General features: G+C 43.8%; 1 protein-coding gene across 11 annotated transcripts in view; it reads right to left on the reverse strand.

The window, feature by feature from the left end:
- The window catches only part of SEMA6D (semaphorin 6D), a 55,172-nt gene extending 36,561 nt beyond the window's left edge, over positions 1-18,611 (reverse strand). For 3 of the 11 annotated variants that reach the window (XM_045059377.1, XM_045059375.1, XM_045059378.1), the window contains exons 1-2: positions 18,228-18,609; positions 17,095-17,279 (exon numbers count right to left, since the gene is read on the reverse strand). The gene's annotated coding sequence lies outside the window, so the exon portion shown is untranslated. Of the gene's footprint in view, positions 1-16,283; positions 16,363-17,094; positions 17,280-18,227 lie in introns of all 11 variants that reach the window. The other 8 variants (XM_045059381.1, XM_045059379.1, XM_045059380.1 and 5 more) reach the window with 5 other exon arrangements.
- Between the last annotated feature and the right edge of the window lie 627 nt (positions 18,612-19,238).

Here is a 19,238-nt window from a genome sequence, read left to right on the forward strand (position 1 = left end):
GCTAGTAATACAGTGACTGTCTTTTGCATTAAAAATTAAGAATTACAGTCACACAGGAGAAAGAAAACTTGGCTTCGACTTCTTAGTGGTCAAATGTACACCAGCAAAAGCAAGTGGAAAACTGATTGCCATCGAGTACTTGGATATTTAAAGCCAAAACCATTTTTACCCCAACGGTTCAAACACTGGCATTACAGTCTCCTTTCTCGACTCTAAAATCATGCACAGGGAAGTGGAGAAGGAAGACCTGGCTCATTCAAATCCCAAATTTCCACTTAAAGCCCTGTGAGTGGAGTGGCAGGAAGTAAGGACACTTTCTCTGCCAGCTTTCTTGCTCACTGTGTAGTCATCACCTTCCTTCACCGTGATCCAACCAAGTGACAATCTAAGCGTTAGATAAACTTTCATTTGAATATGTAGCAAAACATTAAGTACATGTTTTTATAAACTAATTTCCAAGCAGAACTGTTTATATATTTTACCTTAGAAATAAGTGGCTGCTGGAACACTGAATCTATTTCAGAATTTCGTCACACTGAGCCATTTCTTAGTCATAAAATAAATACCACAGCAGATAAGGATAATTCTGTACCTCTGTCACTAGCTGTTAGAGCAACAAGAAGTCAGACTTCAGCTCTCTCTACAGCCCTTTTCAAATCAGCCCACTCAATGCTAATGCAAATGTAAACACATCATTCCACCAACCATTAGGACTGAAGAAATCTCTTGGGAGCTAAAATGTGAGCTACCATTTGGTTCCAAGGCTTCTAAGTGAAGCAGTCTATTGCACACAGTAAAATGGGCAGAAGTCAAGATGTTTTCCATCAGGAGAAAATAAAATTAAATAAGGTTAAGTTAAATTAGAGTAAGTAAATAAATACACAACCCCCTAAACTGGATACATTTTAGGAGGCCTAAAGACATGATAGTTGTAGCTCTTGAACGTAGAAAAATTACCTCTCTCTCTCTCTCACATACACGCACAAACGCCCTGAACTATTTCAGTTGTTTAAAAGAATCTACATTAACACTTCTTGATCAAGGCCAAAGGAAAAATTCCTTAAAATTTAAGTGATGAAATCCATAGCACTAAGCATCGTGGCTTTGATCTTAATTGGCTCCTGCTAGTCTTACACCAGAGTTGTTTGCAGGCTTTTAACCCTGCAGACGGACCCCATCTCTTTGCTCAAACAGGCCAACAGCGTGCCTATGAAGTGGAGAAGCCCACTTGATGATGCAAACGTTTAGGTGGGTGATTAGACACACTTGGAGCATCAACTTGTCTTGTGATTTAAAATTTACTAAAGTAGAAGGTGGCTTCCGGTAGAACTGAAGGTGTATCTCAAAACAAGGACGCTGAATCTCAGTTAATTTACAGGCTGTTTTTCTCTGAAATGTCTTTACTCACTGCAATTTGCTGGTGACCTCAACTTGATGAAAAACAAACACAGACAACACGAGTGCATCTTAAGTCTGTGCTTGCCGTTAAATAGCTATAAGTTTTTTTTTTTTTTTAACGTTTATTTATTTTTGAGACAGAGAGAGACAGAGCATGAATGGGGGAGGGTCAGAAAGAGAGGGAGACACAGAATCCGAAACAGGCTCCAGGCTCTGAGCTGTCAGCACAGAGCTCGACGTGGGGCTTGAACTCACGGACCACGAGATCATGACCTGAGCCGAAGTTGGGACGCTCAACCGACTGAGCCACCCAGGCGCCCCAAATAGCTGTAAGTTTTAATACAGGATTTGTAACTGTGCTCTCAGAGATGTCAGGATGACTGAACCAGAAGATATCTTGGTTCTCACACTAAGGAAATGTAGATTCCATAGCGGTACCTTATGTTTTACACCTTGGGGAGACCGAGTCTGTGCAGACATCCAGGCCACCCTGAGTATGGTGGTACCTTTCTAACAGTTAACACTGAGTGTCAGACTACATGGTATATACCCTGAGCTGGTATTCACTTGGTATCACGTTGTGGAGTCTGTTTTAATTGGTCAGTACCCATGCCAGAGGGCTGGCTAAATATTTTGGCTATCACCCTGCAATATACTATCTAATTTGGATAGTAAATTAGAAAATTCTCAAGGATGCCGGCATTTATACATTAGAATTTTAAGGCCTTAGATACAGATTTCTTTTTAAGTGCAGCCAAAGTACTGGAGTTAGTTAAGTCTCCTCTGGGATATCAGCATAAAAATCTAGAGGGAGGAAAGGACAGATCCAAATGAAATGAGCAGAATAATGCCCATCTCAATGAATTTGATTTTATGTTGTAAAACCACCCAAAAGCTTGTAGGCCTAGTCTAGAGGTCAAAGGTTTCAGCTATAGAGCTCAAATTCTCAAAAGGAGTTGTGATTTCCACTTTGTGTTTCTTTTGCTTCCATAATCCCCATGTCTTCATATGAAGTCTTGAGAGTGTAATCATCACAATTACAACCCAAATGCAGGCCTGACATAATTTTATACTAGTATTTTAGTCTACTGAAGTGTGAGGATTGCCAGCAGTGACCCTGGAGGCCATGTCTATTCTGCCTTAGTTTACAACTGAAAGGACCAAGGCCCAGGGAAATTACATGGTTTGTCTGAGTAGATGATGCAGCGGGAACTCAGAGCCAGAGCCCAGGACTCTTTACAACTCATGTCCGTCTACTCAGATCAATACAAAACAAATGCCATTGTTGAAAAGCAGCCATCAGGACAGGCTACATGATCTGCAGGGGCCAGTCCGGTGCAAAACGAAAACATGGAGGTCCTTATTAAAAATTTTATTTTTTTATGAATTGTAAGATGGCTACAGCAGAGTGTTCTTGGCATGGGGCCAAGTGTGACTGCACAGGTAACACACCCAGGAAACTGACCCTGGGTACAGTTACTTAGTTGTTTACTGGACTTGGACTCATGGAAGGCAAAAGGGAAGAAAGGCTCTTTGAATGCTGAAAACGCTCCAAAATTATCTGTCATGTGGGGAAGTGAATGAGTGAATAAGGAAATGAGGGAAGGAATGCATCTTGGAGACTACGGCTAAGACTCAGCGTCAGGCTGAGTTAATACAGCAAGTCACTGCGAGTGCTTGGTCCATTGTTTAAGTGTCACAATTCATAATCTGAAAATACCGCATAACATAATAAACCTTCCCAGTCCCAATACAGATAACTTGCCAGATCTATGTCCAGGACGTGAATGGCAACGCACCCAGGTGGTGGCATTACCGTGCTATTATGTGCTCGACAAACGCCAACTTCCTACCAGGATGGTTTTGGCTTTTTTTCTCTTTCTGCTTTTAGAAGTAGCCGTCCAGATATATTTTATGGAACCTACCCATGTGCAAAATCTGCAAGCCCTTCAGATATGAATATTTCATACATTGCCAGGCATCTTTGATTTAAAAACAATAGTAATAACAATAAAACTACTACAGTATATTGAGTTTTTATTATGTCAGATATCATGTCAAGTGCTTTGAATATATTTCCTCCTGAAGAAGACCCTATAACATCTCTATGAGGTAGATATATTACCCTGATCTTCCAGTGAGGAAAACAAGGCTCTGAGAGGCTGAGTGGTGGAATCAGAATTTGACCTTAGACTATTTGGATTCCTGGAGACTCACTGTTCTTTGAAAGGAAAATAGTGCAGGTTGGATATGCCGAGAAGAGCAGAACAGGAGCTATTGCTTGACTTGAAAGAATGAGACTTTTATTTGATAAGGCCTGAGTGAAGTTTCACTTTGGTGAACAGAAATGAAAATCTAGGCGGTTAATTTTCAGCTTACTACAAAGGCAGATCAGTTGTACAAAGGCAGGTAAAGGAGGAGCCTCCTTGCCCACATTTTATGGGGCCTTAGGACTGATTTATTGCATGACTATACCGGGAAAAGAGGTTAACAGTACAGAGTGAAAGGAGGCTCAGAGCCAAGCTAAGATTTCCACTCAGGTGGTTTGTAGTATATTTGTTTCATTAAGGGACAAGAAAGATTAAAAAAAAAAAAAGTGGGTAACTTTCCTCAATAGATACAGATTTACAATGTGTAACAGAAACACGTGAAACTTGACAGAGATTTAGGGGCTAATGGTTTTTCTAAGTAGGAACCATAAGAAAATGTGAGTTTAAAATCATGAAATGTCTCAGAATTGAAGAAAATACAGTTAGTGTTTCTGTATCTACCTCTCAAGTGATAAGGGTGCCTTCATAATTATGGCTTGTATTTATTATGACATTTCAAAGTGGCAAGGGTATCTTACTTCTTATTTAAAACAACCTACGGGGGAAAATAAAGGAAAAATGTGGAAGCATAGCAAAAACAAATTCATTTTTTTTATTAAAAATGTTTAATGTTTATTTTTGAGAGAGAGACAGACAGACAGACAGACAGACAGAGGGTGTTAACTATGAATGGGAGAGGGGCAGAGAGAGAGGGAGACACAGCAGGCTCCAGGCTCTGAGCTGTCAGCACAAAGCCTGACATGGGCTTGAGCTCAAGAGCCGTGAGATCATGAATTGAGCTGAAGGCAGACACTAAACTGACTAAATCACTCAGATGCCCCTTAAATTCATTGTGTATATGTTCTGTCCACATTTTGTAGCATTGTCCTCTGGTGTCATATCTTTTATAATTTTTAATTGCCAGACTGGTTAAATAAAAAAATCTGCTTTAGATATGCAAAATTTTCAAATAATGGCAGAAAAAATATTTTTTGGCAAAACACCAAAGTTTTATAGATTGAGCACACTCATGAATATGTTTATGTAATAGACCCTGTGTGTACACATTATGCATATATAACAATGTATACATACAAACACAGTTTGTAACAAAATGCTGATTCTGTTCACATGTCTGTAGATAAGAAAGTCTTCCCCATCTAAGTCCATTGCAGTGGACCCATCCCCCTGCCCAAGACTACTTTGGGCTTCAGCCATGAAAAGGTGTCAATGATTCTATCCACAGAGACCAAAGAGAAATGTGTTACTAGGAAAGGTTTCTTAGTTAGACTTGGTCTCTTGATCTGTTGGATACTCACATAGAATGTGCCAGCTTTACTGGGAATATGAAAAGAGCTCACCAAGGACAAGACGACAGGCTGAGAACGGCAGAGAACACAGAAAGCACCTGAGTCTTTGATGACATTATTGAAACAAAGAAGTTACCAGTCCTGGAGCCACTCCGTCTCATGACTTCTTATAATGCAACTTAATATACACATGTCCTCATTGTTGAGGCAACTTTGAGTTGGATTTTCTGTTACTGGTTGCCAAACCCAACATGACTAACACCTATTATGTTCTAAGGACTCTTCTGGCCAATTTCCATGCAATATCTCTAATTGATTTCACATCTCTAAGCTAAGTGATATTTTCTCCACTTAACACAAAAGGAAACTAGGAATTAGAGAAACTAATAATATACCCAATTACTCACATCTAGTTAGCAGATAGGGCAGGATTCCAACCCTAGTCTGCGTGACTTTGAAAGTTATCATTTAAAATCTCTGCATGTATTTGTGTACATGTGTGGTGATGTTCCATTTTTATACACATCCATGTTTATATACCTATGGTGAGGGTGTTATCTGTAGCGGCACAATCATTTATCACGTTTTGGAGTCTGAAATGTTAAAACGCTGAACATAAACATGTTTCACATAAAACGTTACACACAGGCATTACTGAGGGAATATGCAACAAAAGAAAGCAAATGGCAAGAACTGGGAAAAGTAATCATTACCAGGTTTTCTTTCCCATTGGGAGTTACTTATTTTCCTTCTCATGGGTCAGATAATTCAAGCTCTGTTCTCGGGGCTAGCTGAGACATCAACATCACGCCAGATGACATCTGCACTAAATACTTATCAACCTATATGGATACCATTAGTGACCATGAGTGTTGCAAGGGAGATATGTGTCCCTAAAGAAAATACTGAATCAAAGACGGCAAATTTGCTGTAAAGGGGCTGCCATTCACCATACCCTTTTCGCAGAAGATTTTACTAATCAGTCAAGGCTTTCCTTTTCTCTCTGACCTTGGATGCAGTCTCACAAATTTCTACAACGCAAGCTGCAACAGCCACTACCAACCCGTCAGGTTTGGCTCTCTACTTTGAAACTCATTTGCCCTATCTGTCCTACATGTTCAATGGGGGATGGCTCTTCAGGGATATAACTGAAATTACAGGGAAATTGTGCAATGGTAGTTTATCAACCCCTGAGAGCTGAATGAGTGAAATTACTGCTAACTGAAAATACTATCTATGTATTCCTGAAAATTGAGTCTAAAAACTATATTAGCGGCGATGAAGTTTAAGTGATCCCAAAAGAAAAGAGCAAAGTGTTGTAAAAATAAATGGCGATAATAAATTTGAAAGTTGGACTATCTGTGTGTCTGTCTCTTTTTGCGGACACATTTTTAGAATGTGTCTCTTTACGAAGTGAATTCAAATTTTTAAAAATCACCAATAGATTTGATCCTACTACCAAGGTAATTAAAATATGAAAGTTAATATAGCATTAAGGAGTCCTGCTACTAGAAAGAATCTTGGAGATTCTCTAACTCTGTGCTGCCCATTTCTACTTCACTTTGTTCTAATGAGAGAACTAAGGGCAGCAAGGCCAGTGCCTTGCCCATAGATGTCTGGTAAACCCATTAAAACACCTTCCTTACAATCCTCCAAAATTGTCCTCTAGTCCCCTAAATTCTTCTTCTTCATTCAATCATCCCATGGAAGACACCTTGATTCAGGGACTCTGTAAATGCAGTTAATCGGGTAAATAATACTGAAACTCACACAAAATGAATGAAAGACTATGTATAGTACGCTTAGTACAAAGTAGGACATGAAGATCAGTATGGTTAACTTTTGTTTTGTTACTACTATAATGATTATTTTTAAAAGCCCCCAATTGATTATTCTAAAAGTAACAGGGCCCTCCTGAGCACTTATGTTCTATGACTTTACTGTTTCTTCCATTGATTGACTCAAGAAGGTTTCATAGTGAGTGGCTGAGATGGTGGGCTTTGAAGTCAGACAGGCTTGGGCATGAATTCTGACTGCCTCTGCCATCTCCTAGTGAGGTACTGAACTGTGGCAGACAGAATATTGTCCCAACCTCTCCCCGAAGACGTCCACACCCTGATCCCTGGAACCTGTGAAGAGGCTGCTTTACCCGGCAAGAGGGATTTTGTATATGTGATTAAGCAAAGGATCTTAAAAGAGGGAGATTTTCCTGGATTATCTGGGCGGGCCCAATGTAATCAGAAGGGTCCTTAAAAGATGGAAGGGGGAGGCATACATCCAAGAAAGAGATGTGACCATAGAAGGAGAAGTCGGAGTCAGGGATGGCTGGCTTTGAAGCTGGAGGAAGGGACCGCAAGTGAAGAAATGAAGGCAGCCTCTAGAAGGTGGAAAAGACAAGGAAATGGCTTCTCCCCTAGAGCCTGCCAAAGAAACACAGTCCTGCTTTAGCCCAGTGAAACCCATCTGGGCCTTCTCACCTCCAGAACTGTGAGGTAATACAGTTGTGTTGTTGTAAGCATCTAAATTTGTGATCATTTGTTATAACAGCAATAGGAGTCTAACTGATGCTCCTCGAGCATCTGTGTCCTGATCTATAAAATGGGAATAAAAAATAATGTGCCCCAAAGGGCTGATGTGATGATTACATTAAGAGAATATAAATAAAACACTTCAGTGCTTGGCACATTAAAAAAAAGAATGTACACTGTGATTATGCATTTGATATCATCATGTAGATTAGGGATTTACATATTGCTGATTATAATAAATGGTGATTCCACAAAATGTAATTCATTTTATCATAATAATACCTTACATAGGAGCAGCATTTAGCTGGCTTTTATGGAGCACATTCACCTCTGATGTCTTATGTGATGCTTATTATAATTGTGAGTCCACAGAGGAGGAGACTGAGGGTCCGAGGGGACAGTGCTTTCTTCAGTCACTCAGAGAGCACTCTGTTGGCCACAGGTCATCTGATTCCAAACATAGTACACTCCCAATCTCATCATGTGGTTTACAGAAATACACAGTCATGGTATGCAGAATCCTCACATGAAACAAAAATGATGAAGCCAAAGGATGGTGGGGTTATTCATCACATACCAGCCCATTTCCCATATGATCTCGCCCAGCGCAGTTTTCACTAGGGCCTCCAGCCCCAGCTCTCCTGTACAGCCTGAGTAGTCTCTCTAATGCATCTAGTCAATTGTGCAAAGCACAGGGGAAAAAATTCCATCCTGACCGCAGCAGGCAATCACCTTATGCCCTGAAGCATGAAGTTTGATTACCCTTATCTCAGTTTATCATTAAATCAAAAACTGTTGCTATGAATACTGGCCTAGGACTCCATTTATGAAATGATATAGGCCAGTCAGCAGAAATAAGTGAGTGCCCTTTTTCTTTCTTAATTTCTGCTCACTGTGAAGTTGTTTTTTTTTTTTTTTTTTTTTTGCCAACTAGGGGGAAAAAAGCCTCTTCAGCTTTGAGCAGATTTTATAACTTTCTTCACTCTTTCATGAGCTAGCTGGGATGCCTCTGGCTCATCACCATTCTTCCCGTGCTGTAGGGGAGAGGTTTCAGATCTGCTACCTAGTGGCCTGCCAACACTAGACTTGAAGTCTAGCACTTTGTCGGGGTGGGGATCCGTGCTCTGGCCACACCACAGCATCATTTCCCAAAGCACGCTCAAGGGCCTGCAGGGTGCGAGTCACCTGAGATGTTGGTTGCAAACAGACTCCAGACCCAGCAGAACAGAGCTCCTAGTGCTGGGGCCCTGGGAGTCTGCATTTTAACCATGTGAGATTCTGATGAGAGGACCACTGGTAGAGATCGAAGATGTGGGTAATGACAGGAATAGTCTGGGACTGTGCCTAGATTTTCGGGGTGTTATTCAGCTTTTCATCAGCCCAGGGGGCAACCAGCACAGAACACATACCAACCGTCTGTATCGGCCTTCAAAACAATCAACAGTAGAAGCCAGATTTCTGCCATCATGAATCTGAGATGATTGACATCAGGGTCAGGGATATGCAACCAGGCATCAAGGTCTGGGTTAAATCTCCAGGCTGCTGGACCTCCCCAGCCAAACTCTCCTTTCCAGTCTGGCTGAATTTGTAGCAAGTATGATGCATGAGGGTAGAGGGTAGCTGGTTGTGAAACTGGCCTCAAGGTCTCTATATCAGTTAAGAGATATGATAAAGTCACCTATGAAGAGACAGCACAGGATAAGGGCTAAAAGCATGGGCTCTGGAGCCAGACTGCATTTACTTTTGTTTAACAGACACTGACGTCTATATAGCACTCACTACCTGCCAAGTGCTATTCTAACTGCTGTTCAACTATTAATTCATTTAGGTCTCACAACAACCCTTCCAGGTGGGGACTACCAACATCAGCCACCTTTTATGTGGTGACACCGAGGATCAGAGAGGTCAAATAATTTGCTCAAGATCACAGCTGATCAGTCACACAGCCAGGACTCACAGCCAGGACTCACACCCGACAGGCTGGCTCCAGAGTTCAAGGTGTTAAACACCCTGCTATGCTTTTTCTCATGGATCTAAGTCCCCTGGGGTTTGACCCTAGGAAAATTACTTAACCTCCCCGACTTCAGTTTCCTGTATAAAACTAGGATATTATTAATAATCATACCTCCCTCAACGAACGCTGATCAAATCATTTAGTATATGCACTTAAAAGTGTATCAGGCACACAGTAAGCACTCAGTAGATGCTAGCTCGAGGTTACCTATCAGTCCTATACTCTCAGGGGTAGCCTGAGGATTAAATTAGATAACATATTTAGAGTGCTGGGCACAGCGCCATGGCACACAGTAAGCGCTAGCTCCTATTATTAGCGCAGTTGAGCCAGGCCAGTTTATTTTAGGTCCTGTCTGGAAGGCAACTGTGCTTTTTATGCAGGGGGAGGCAGCGTGTCCTTGGCTTCAAAAAATAACTGGGTGGGAGCCAGACTAATTATTTGACTGAACAGGTTCTTTGCTTTATGTCACTGGAATATTCCTGAAAAGTTCCTGATATTGAACTTGTATATGCTTAATCCTTTTTCCCCATTGACCTATTTTATAATTTCTGATTGATCTTTCATTGGCAGTGATTCTTTAGACCTAAGTCTTCTCTCAGACTGTCTGTCACGTAACTATTAGCTTGTAAAAGACTTAAATATACCAAGGAAAACTGAACCGCTGGAACAATTCTTGGCAAAGTAATTGGCTTAATCATTCCCTAATGTAATTGTTTTCATTTTATTTTTCCTTTATTATGCGTTCTAATAAGCATGCTTATACTATACCGAATGACCCGTCTTTCTTTCCATGAAGCTTAGCACCTCCACCATTAAACTTAACTGTGGTTAAGTGGTTTGATTACAATTTATGTTAACTTGAGGGGTTAACGATGGCTTGGAAACCCTCATACCCAACAGCCTATCTTGGAGTAGGGCTGGGCATAGGAGAAGGGAGGTGGGGAGGGAGCTGGAAAGGTGGGGTTGTGGGCAGCCACTGATGGGGCTGAGTTTATCTTGAAAGCTCAGACCCAGAAAGTGGAGCTGAAACCCCAGGGTCTCTGGAGGATGAGATTTTCCAAAAGGAAGCATTAGTAACTTTCCAAATTGTTCACTGCTACGTTTTCATTTTATTGGGAAAAAACTGTCAGCTCCAACCTCATTTTTTGCAGAGTTTACCAGGCATGATAGGCTACATCTGCAGTGTAATAAAATGTTAAACTCGATAGACACATTTACTAAGATATTTGTTGCACATCACTCGCTGTGCTACCTTTCAGGGATGAACAGGCAATCCAGCCTCATGGGACCTGTAGGGTGGACTGAGCACCTAGAGTCCAGCTCATGCTATTTCTACTCTCTTCAGCTTCCTCTCTCCATATCCTCCTTTCCCATCTCCAATCCTCCTCATAGATGTACGCAATCTATTCCTTATAGAGTTTATGTCTAGAGTTATTTCAGGTTAAAAAAGATGAAACCAATGAGGCAGGAGCCTTCTAGTTTGGCTCTGCTACACAACCCCGTGGGGGGAACCATCTTGAGGCAAAAATCGTATTTTCCCTTGCAATGTTCTCGTGCAACACTGAACCAGTTGGCAGTTGATATGGAGTTTTTAGCACTGATCACAGAGCAGTCTACTGAATCGCCACAAGATTGATCCCATTCATTCTGATGGCTTAAGCCGCGGGGCCATCTGCTGAATGGCTAAGAGGAGTAGACCAGAGATACTCAATAAATATTTGTGGATTGCCTGGCAAACTGCCTCTTCACACCTGAAAGACAAGTCTGTGCTAGGTTATAACTCAAATGTGGACAACTGATCTAGATCCCTGCCCCCACCCTCACCCCAGGGCCTTTGCCTAAGCTGTTCTCTATGCTTGGAATGCCCTCCCTCTCACCACCTCCTCCAGTGCCCCTCACAGTCCACCTGTCCAAATCCCACCTAGTTCAAGGACCAGCTCAAATATCAGTGGCTCCATAAAGCTTTCCCTGACTACCCTAGCCAGAAATAACTTCTCACTCCTCTCAATTTCCATAGGTCTGTGTGCATGTTTTCTGGCACTTACAATGCTCGCCATTTTATTTTGGCTATGTGTTCACCTCGTCTTTTCTATACCACTCAATAAGACCCTTGAGCTCTGGAACTCTGTGTCAGTTCCTCTTTGAACCATTTCCCCACCCTGGCACCTACTTTGTCAGAGCAGACACTTGGTAAAAGATGACTGAATGAACAAATGGTTACCCCAGCAATGACAAAAACAGAAACAACTGCAACATTCTTTATTCCTTCTTCTGCCCCTCCTTCTCCTCCTCCCTCTCCTCCTTCTGTAGCTTTTAAACATCTATTTACTTGATCTACCAATTACCCAGGGGAGGAGGTTTGGGGACTTACTGATAGGTGTAGACAACTCTGCAGACCAAAAAAGCTTCCAGAGACCCCTATAATGACAAGTGGTGCCTAGGCCAACGCAGACGCAGGGGGAGTCAGTCTCTGGTCTGCTGACAGCCGGCTCCTGGGAATGGAAGTGTTATTTTCTCAAAGAGCTTCATCTGCTCTGGTTCATATGTGCCAGTTCTTCGTCTGAGTAGAAATTCCTGACTTTATTTTTAAATACAGACTCCAGTAATAGGCTAAGTAATTGCAGATCTTCCCGAGGCCTTATTATACATGTACCAACATACTGAACTTCTTAAAACCCGTATTTCTTTCCCATAAATATATGTTGAACACCTTAAATTTCAGCATTCTGTGCAGTGGTAATGTGTATTTGTTGTTCTCCCTCCCATAGGAATCCTGAATAAGAAAAAAAAAAAAAAAGGGCAACCAGAGAAATGCTGAGGCACCAGTGACAATTTCTCAACAATGTGTCTGATTACTCATATAGGTAAAAGGACTCTCCTGCAGCCATAAGTAAGAAAAATGCGTATTACAATATAATACATAGTCAAGCTTCAATAATACACTTTCCATCCTGGTGCCACTAATGCGTGAACAGCTGCACCTCTCACTGTCTTTGCTGATGGGGCCCATAAATACTCCTGGGAAATGGGACAGGGATACATAATGGATCTTCACCTGCCAAGATCAGGGAAATGAATGTCAATTGCACCCTGATGCAGACTCACTTTTTTGGTGGAGAGTGATGAATATTGCCATTTGTCCTATGCCACTGTAATCTTGGACAGGAAAGCCTACCATGGAGAAAAATGGCGGGAGAAGAAGATGCTGTTCTAGGACACTTGAAAAGAAGAGTGTCATAATTATTTGGCCACCAGGAATAAAAGTGAAAGAAGAGTACAACAATATGATTTAGTTTAGAGCAAGGTTAAAATTTAAGAGGATAGCCACACTGTACATATAATTTCATTCAGTGTAAAATTCTCCCTCAAAGTAGGACTCTTTTGTTGAAAACAAAAGTCAGAAATATCAGGGAGTCACAAAATAGTAGCGTGGTCCATGTTCCCAGAAACAATTCAGTGTCGTGACTAAAGGGTGTGGGCTGACATGTGAGGCAGACCTAAGTTCATATCCCGACTCTACCTCCTACCTCCCTGCTGTACAGCCTCAGGAAAATGACCTGACTTCTCAGGTCCCTGAGTTTTCTTTTTAGATAAAGCAGTGATAATAATAACAGAGCCCACATAGTGCAGTTGATTGAAGGTCACACAATGTAATTAAGATCAAGACTAACAGTAAGTGGTAGGTATTATGGTTGTTGCTGTTTTCCCCCTTCCCCTTTCTCTATCACCTTCATCACCGTCATATCATCCCAGCTGATCTGTGGCTGATTTCAATAGCAAATATCAGGGAGAGAAGCGAGAAGACTATCCTGACCAAAATACCAGGCAGTCTCCCCCTCTCACATCAAACTCTAAAAGCAGTACTTCCAATTATAAAAGTTGGTTTTTAAAGTTTTGCAACATAACTTAACAAACGTATCCACCTCATGTCACTCTTGTTTTATCAAACAATTACTGCTGTAACAGGTTATCTTCTTAGAAAAAAGAAGAAAGCCAAAAAAAAAAAAAAGGTGATAGAAAGCACTGGGTTCTATTAGACATGGGCCCCAGATTTAGTTACATCACATGCTCTTTGGGAAAAGGGAGGAAGCAATGACATGTTCAGTTCTCCAAAGAACTTTGACAAAGTCCTTTTCTGTTTTCTGTCATTTGGAGTCACGGGCCAAAGGCTACTTTCATTCTGTTCTTCCCTTTTTCCAAAAGACTGCATTCTGACGGTGAATGAAGAATGGTGTCTGAAAGCCTTCTAATTCTGTAATTCTGGTGCTGTAATTGTATCGAGCCCAAAGAGGCTTTGCTCTGGGCTGTACCAGGCTGTGGCACGTCCTCGCTCACGTGGAGCGCACCGTTGCAAGTCAGCAGAGTCTTACTGCAGGTGTGTGCCCAGAACTGGATGAGGGGCCCAGCACAGGTTGCCAAACAATGGAAACTTCCCGTTCTGGGTGTTAACTTTAGTTACCACAGCCAGACAATGCTGCCAGTGGTGTGGAAGAAAAAATTGCTGTAGCCAGCTGTGCTGTTCACAGTCGGATGGATTCTGTGTAGCTCCAAATGGTGATGGAGCCAGCAGCCTGTTGTAGCCAAGGACAGGATGATGGATGATCTACACACTGTGTCCAAGTAGAGAGAATGGCAGAAGTTCACTTCAGGGTTGTTAAAATGCTAATCTGGGTGAGCTAACAAAAGCTTAATAGAAACGAAAAGTTTGAGAAATAAGTCCACCTCATGTGGTATCTATGTGGACCACTGATTTGATCGCCCTTGGTTACATAAATGGTCGCTTTTCAAAGCAAGGACATTTCCTAGTTTTCCTGTTGGACGAGGGGAAGTAGAAGTGGCCCCACTTGTATCAGCTGCACGTATTAGCTGTTGTCAGGTCTGAGGACAAAAAAGTCCGCCCAAGAACAGCCACCTCAACTGAAGAGGGCTCTGATATGCTTAACACAGTCCTATGAATTTTATTCTCTCTATGTGTCATGGGAACAAATCAAAGAGCACTTTTTTCCCCCCGAACGAGAAGTAGGCAGCCGTTCATGAAATAAGCAGCAACCTAAGACACTGGCTTTGGTAGATTTCAATGCTCAGTCTCCATTCACATGAGTTCTCTTGCTCTAATGACAGTTTCAACTCGCGAACTACACTAACAGGATGTTGAATTCTTAGCGTGAATCTTTAGGATTAAACAACATGGTTCAAAAAATGATGCATATTTACATTTCTTGCCAAGGGATCCATTTTGCCATTCTCTATTTCTTTGCATTCTTACTTAAGTTGAACATACAGAAACATGTCTGCCTCACCTGGTGTTGACACATTGGCTAGCACAGCTCCTTGCAAATGACAGGTACTCAATAAACACCGACTGGCTGGCATACCCCGAGTACCTCTTGCTTCCTCTAGAAATGAACCTAGAATATGCAGCCTTAAAGTCTATTAATTGAAATAAAAGGTAATATTTTATCCTGCAATATGCGAGGGAGGGAGTTCACCTCCTACGGTGACACCAGTAATGGTTAGGCACTCAGCCAGGCTCCTAAGTCTGTGTAAAATGCATCAGAAGGGTAAAAAATGACCCCATTTCAGATGCATTTTTCACTCTTTGTATCTTAGTGAAACTCACATGCAAGAACAATGACTAAGCTAATTACCAGCGTTCATTATGATGGAGCAGCAAGAAGTGAAGAACTTCTCCAGTTTCAAGAAGTCCTTAACAATGATGGGCATCTTTGTGAACCAAAGCTCTGGTTCCTGCTTACTTGCCTGTGTGCCTTTCAAGCACTAGAAACCACCACACAAGGATGCAGGGGCCCAGTTACCCAGAGCACAGTTACTGGACAGATCCTTCCTGGGCTGCAAGCGGCCAGTGAACTGAAGTCCACCGGATTTCTAAGTTGCCCTCACTCTAAGGACTAATAGGTTTACATCACAGGCATCTTTCAAATCCATCAAACCAGGGGAGACATGACCAGATGGTGCTATTAGCGGGCACCAAAAAAACCCACCAAGAAAAACAAAAAACAAACAAAAACAAAAAAAAAAACGAAAGAAAGAGAGAAGACAGAAAGAAAAAAAAAAGGAAGAGGGCAGAATGCCCACAAATCGAAATCAAACCGGAGTTAACCAGATGTTTGGTGATGGAGAAGTCACGATATTCCTGGCATACTGTCCTGCATCACAGAAATGTTCCTCAAAAAAGGTAATCTATGTAGCATCTCTGGTAGAAGCGATGACCGGTAGCAATATTCTGCAGAATCCAGTAAGAAACAGTAACTGGGTGTTAATCTAACTAAACGTGCTAATGGAAGAAAATGGTTTGCTAAACAACACATTTTGGAGATCCTAGGGTTATTTACTTAACTGTCTTTCTGACAGCACAAGCCAGGGACCTAAATCAAAGCACAGACACTAACTATAAAAAACAAAACCCAGCTATGGCTTAAGGTAAATAGTTTATTTACCTTAAGATGTTTTAAATGCATGATAATCTGGGGCCAAATCTCAGAGTTTACTTGGCAACTTCTATTTATCGAAGCCGGGTAAATGTTTGTGTAATATTTGTCAGCCTGACAGAATATGCCTGTCACTCACTATGTTCAACAGAACTACATACAACTTAATTTCCCGAGTTAGACACCTAAGAGAGCAATAGGATTTTTTAACAACTTGAACAGACCAGCATCAAAACCTATTGTTTAAACTACCAAAAGGACAGTGGAATCCTCACCTTGAACTGTCTGAGGTTTTTCTCAGTTCTATAAGGAAGAAACCTGGAAAAATTTCTCCAAACAAGTATTTCTCCTATCCTGAGGAACAGAGACGAAAACAGTTTAGAAAAGAAGTGTTAAACCTTTCCCTAGGACTTTAGCCTTGAAATAAACACAATAATCCACTTTACTACTCCAAAGGACAAGCAGAGGGAAGGACAGTCCTTAAAAAAGCACCTAGACTTTTTTACTGCAGACTTAAGATTCTTAGTACCCAGAAGTTCTTAGGAAAATTACCCCAGACCTTTCTTTTCCCAAGTAACTGGAAACACTACCGTTATTTTAAAGAGAAAGCAGCCGTCCATAGTGGTGGGCATGAGGTCCAATTACTGTTTACAAAGTCTATATATCTATAATAACGATCTACTGTCCCTTCTGTGAAAGTCACCCGCCTGAGACTGGTGAGGGCAACTGGGGTTGCTGACTGGTCACCTCAGAAACAGAGTACTACCCTCAGCTCCTTTAATGCCTTAATTAATACTGCTACTTCATTTTCCTCTAGTTCCATGACATTCAGCTCTTTACAAGTTCGGTATTTAAACAATCACCTGACAGAGGTGGTCCTGAGAGTCGATTTAGTAGAAGAAACTCTTAAAACCCAGTTCTCATCCACACCAAGTCTTTTACGACCTTTTATTTCAATCCAACACTTACACACGACAGAGCAAGCTTTAAGCCCTTCGAAATTACCCAAGGCGGCTGCTGTATCAGTTTCTGCAGACTAGGAACAAACATCATCGCTGTCAAGACGGGAAATAAAAGTTTCCCTACCTTCCTCCTCACCATCCCCCTGCAGACGCGAGCGGCGGCTCCCTCCCGGCTGCAGGACGCCTCTCGCTGCCGGAGAAGGGGCTCGTGCAAAATTGACTCTTCCTTATTTGTTTCCATCCATAATTGATGGGTAGATGAGAACGTCACACATCTCAGCGCTGGGCTCTTGCCGCCTGGCGGAGACCCTATCCAAGACGCTTCCGTAAATCATTTCCAGCCGTAGAACAAAGCACGGAAAGTTGCGGGGGAGAGTGGCCGGCAGAAGAAACCGGGGCGCCGGGTGGGCGGTGGGGGGTGGGCTGTGGGCATCTCCGGGCCCCAGCGCCCGCCCGCGGCGCGCTCGGCCAGCAGGGGGAGAGGGCGGGTGGGAAGTGGCTGCCCTCCGGACTGCAGCCCGGGGGGCTGGGGGGCTGGAGGGGCCGAGGACCCGAGCCCCCGCCCCCGCCCCCAGGCGCTGCCGGGGGCCGTCCGAGCCCGGGGCGCACTGACAGGTAGCGGGCTTCCGCGGTGAGCCGCTAGGGTCTCGGTGCCAGCGCTGCGCCCCCTCTACGGGCGCAGGCGAATGCTCGCGGGTCCCCTCCTAGCCTTGCGGGCGCTGCGCGACCCCGATGGTCCCGGCGTCGGCTTCGGGGCCGGCGGGCGGAAGGGGGCGGCCGAGTCCGCAGCCGGCTCTTCGGCCTCGGCGCGGCTCCCGCCCCGGCTGGAGACGCCGTGCCCGAGCACCCGAGCAGCCCGGGTTCCCACTGATAGCGTGCGGGGGAGCGCCGAGCCGGCGCTGCCTGGCAAGAAACTTTTACTTGCCCCCCTCCTTCCGCCCTTTTTTTGTTCCCGGGTGGGGGGTGCACAGTGGAGGGGGGGGGTCTCCAAGTCCACGTGCCCCTCCCCCTAGGCCTCCCCCATTGCCAGTTTTGACGGGTCCGCCAAACCTCTCCAGCCCGCTGCGCGTCCGCAGGCGGACAGAGCTGCTGGCAATAGAAATCAACTCTCCAGTGACAACACACACGCGCGCGCGCACACACACACACACACACACACACACACACACGCACACGGGCTGCGATTCGGGCTCTGAGGATCTGGGTCCGATCCCCACCAGGAGCCCAGAGCATTAGCAGATTACAAGATGGTCTTACCTCATGGGGGTCGGCTGGTAACAATTAAAAAAAAAAAAAAAGGAAAAAAGAAAAAAAGAGGAAAAAAAGCAGCTTGTCACGCGCAGGGAAAAAAGAAAATAAAAGAAAAAATATATATCCCTCTCTCTCTTTGGGTCTTGGCTTCCTCGATATGATCCTGCAACTCGCCACCACCAGTCCTTGCAGCAGCGACAGCAGCAGCAGCAGCAGCAGCAGCGGGACGGAGCGGGAGCAAAACAAATCGAGGCAAGGCAAATGGTGTAATTCGATCCATCTCCAAGTCAATCCATCAGGCGAGCTGGAGCTGGTTCCCTCCCCGCACTAGGCGGCTCGCGGCGCGGGGCCCACCCCCAGGCTCGGACAGCAGGAGGCGCGGGCGGCCCGGCGCGCTCACCCTCGCCCGAGCGCCGCGGCCAGCGCCGCCTGGAGGCCCCCAGCCCGGCGCCGCGGCCCCGCTGACCCCGCGGTGGCCTCCGCGTCCCTCCTCCCCGGCGCTCTGCCGCGCACCCTCCCTCTCCCCTCCTCTGAAGGGCTGCTCCTTCAGCAACTCCCGGAGCCTCAGTCATCCAGCTCGCCGAGGCTGCCGCCGCCTGACAAGCAGCCCTGTCGCGTCCCTCCCTCTTTCCCTCTTTTTCTCCTTCCCTCACTTTTTTTCAGCGCTTTCCTCCAGACAATCCAGAGGACAAATCCTTGCAGCCTGGAGGAGCAGCAGGCCCAGTTGTTCTGTGAAGTTCTGCCTCGGTTTCCTAATCTAAGATTTATTTTTTAAACACACCCTTACACACCCCGCCCCCATATTACCTTTCTCGCCCCCCCCCCACCAACCCCCTCCAATTTCTCTTTATAACCACTAAGCAAAACAGCTGGGAAGAAGCAATCAAACATTGCTTTATCTTTATAAAATACAGAAATTGCCTACTAAAAATCCCATTTCTACTTTGAATGAAAGCCATTCAGTACAGTATAATTTTGCAGGCTAATGAGCCGGTTTTACAGGCAAGTGTTTCGTGT

The sequence above is a fragment of the Felis catus genome, chromosome B3 (assembly GCF_018350175.1).
Source record: "Felis catus isolate Fca126 chromosome B3, F.catus_Fca126_mat1.0, whole genome shotgun sequence".
NCBI classification, from domain to species: domain Eukaryota; kingdom Metazoa; phylum Chordata; class Mammalia; order Carnivora; family Felidae; genus Felis; species Felis catus.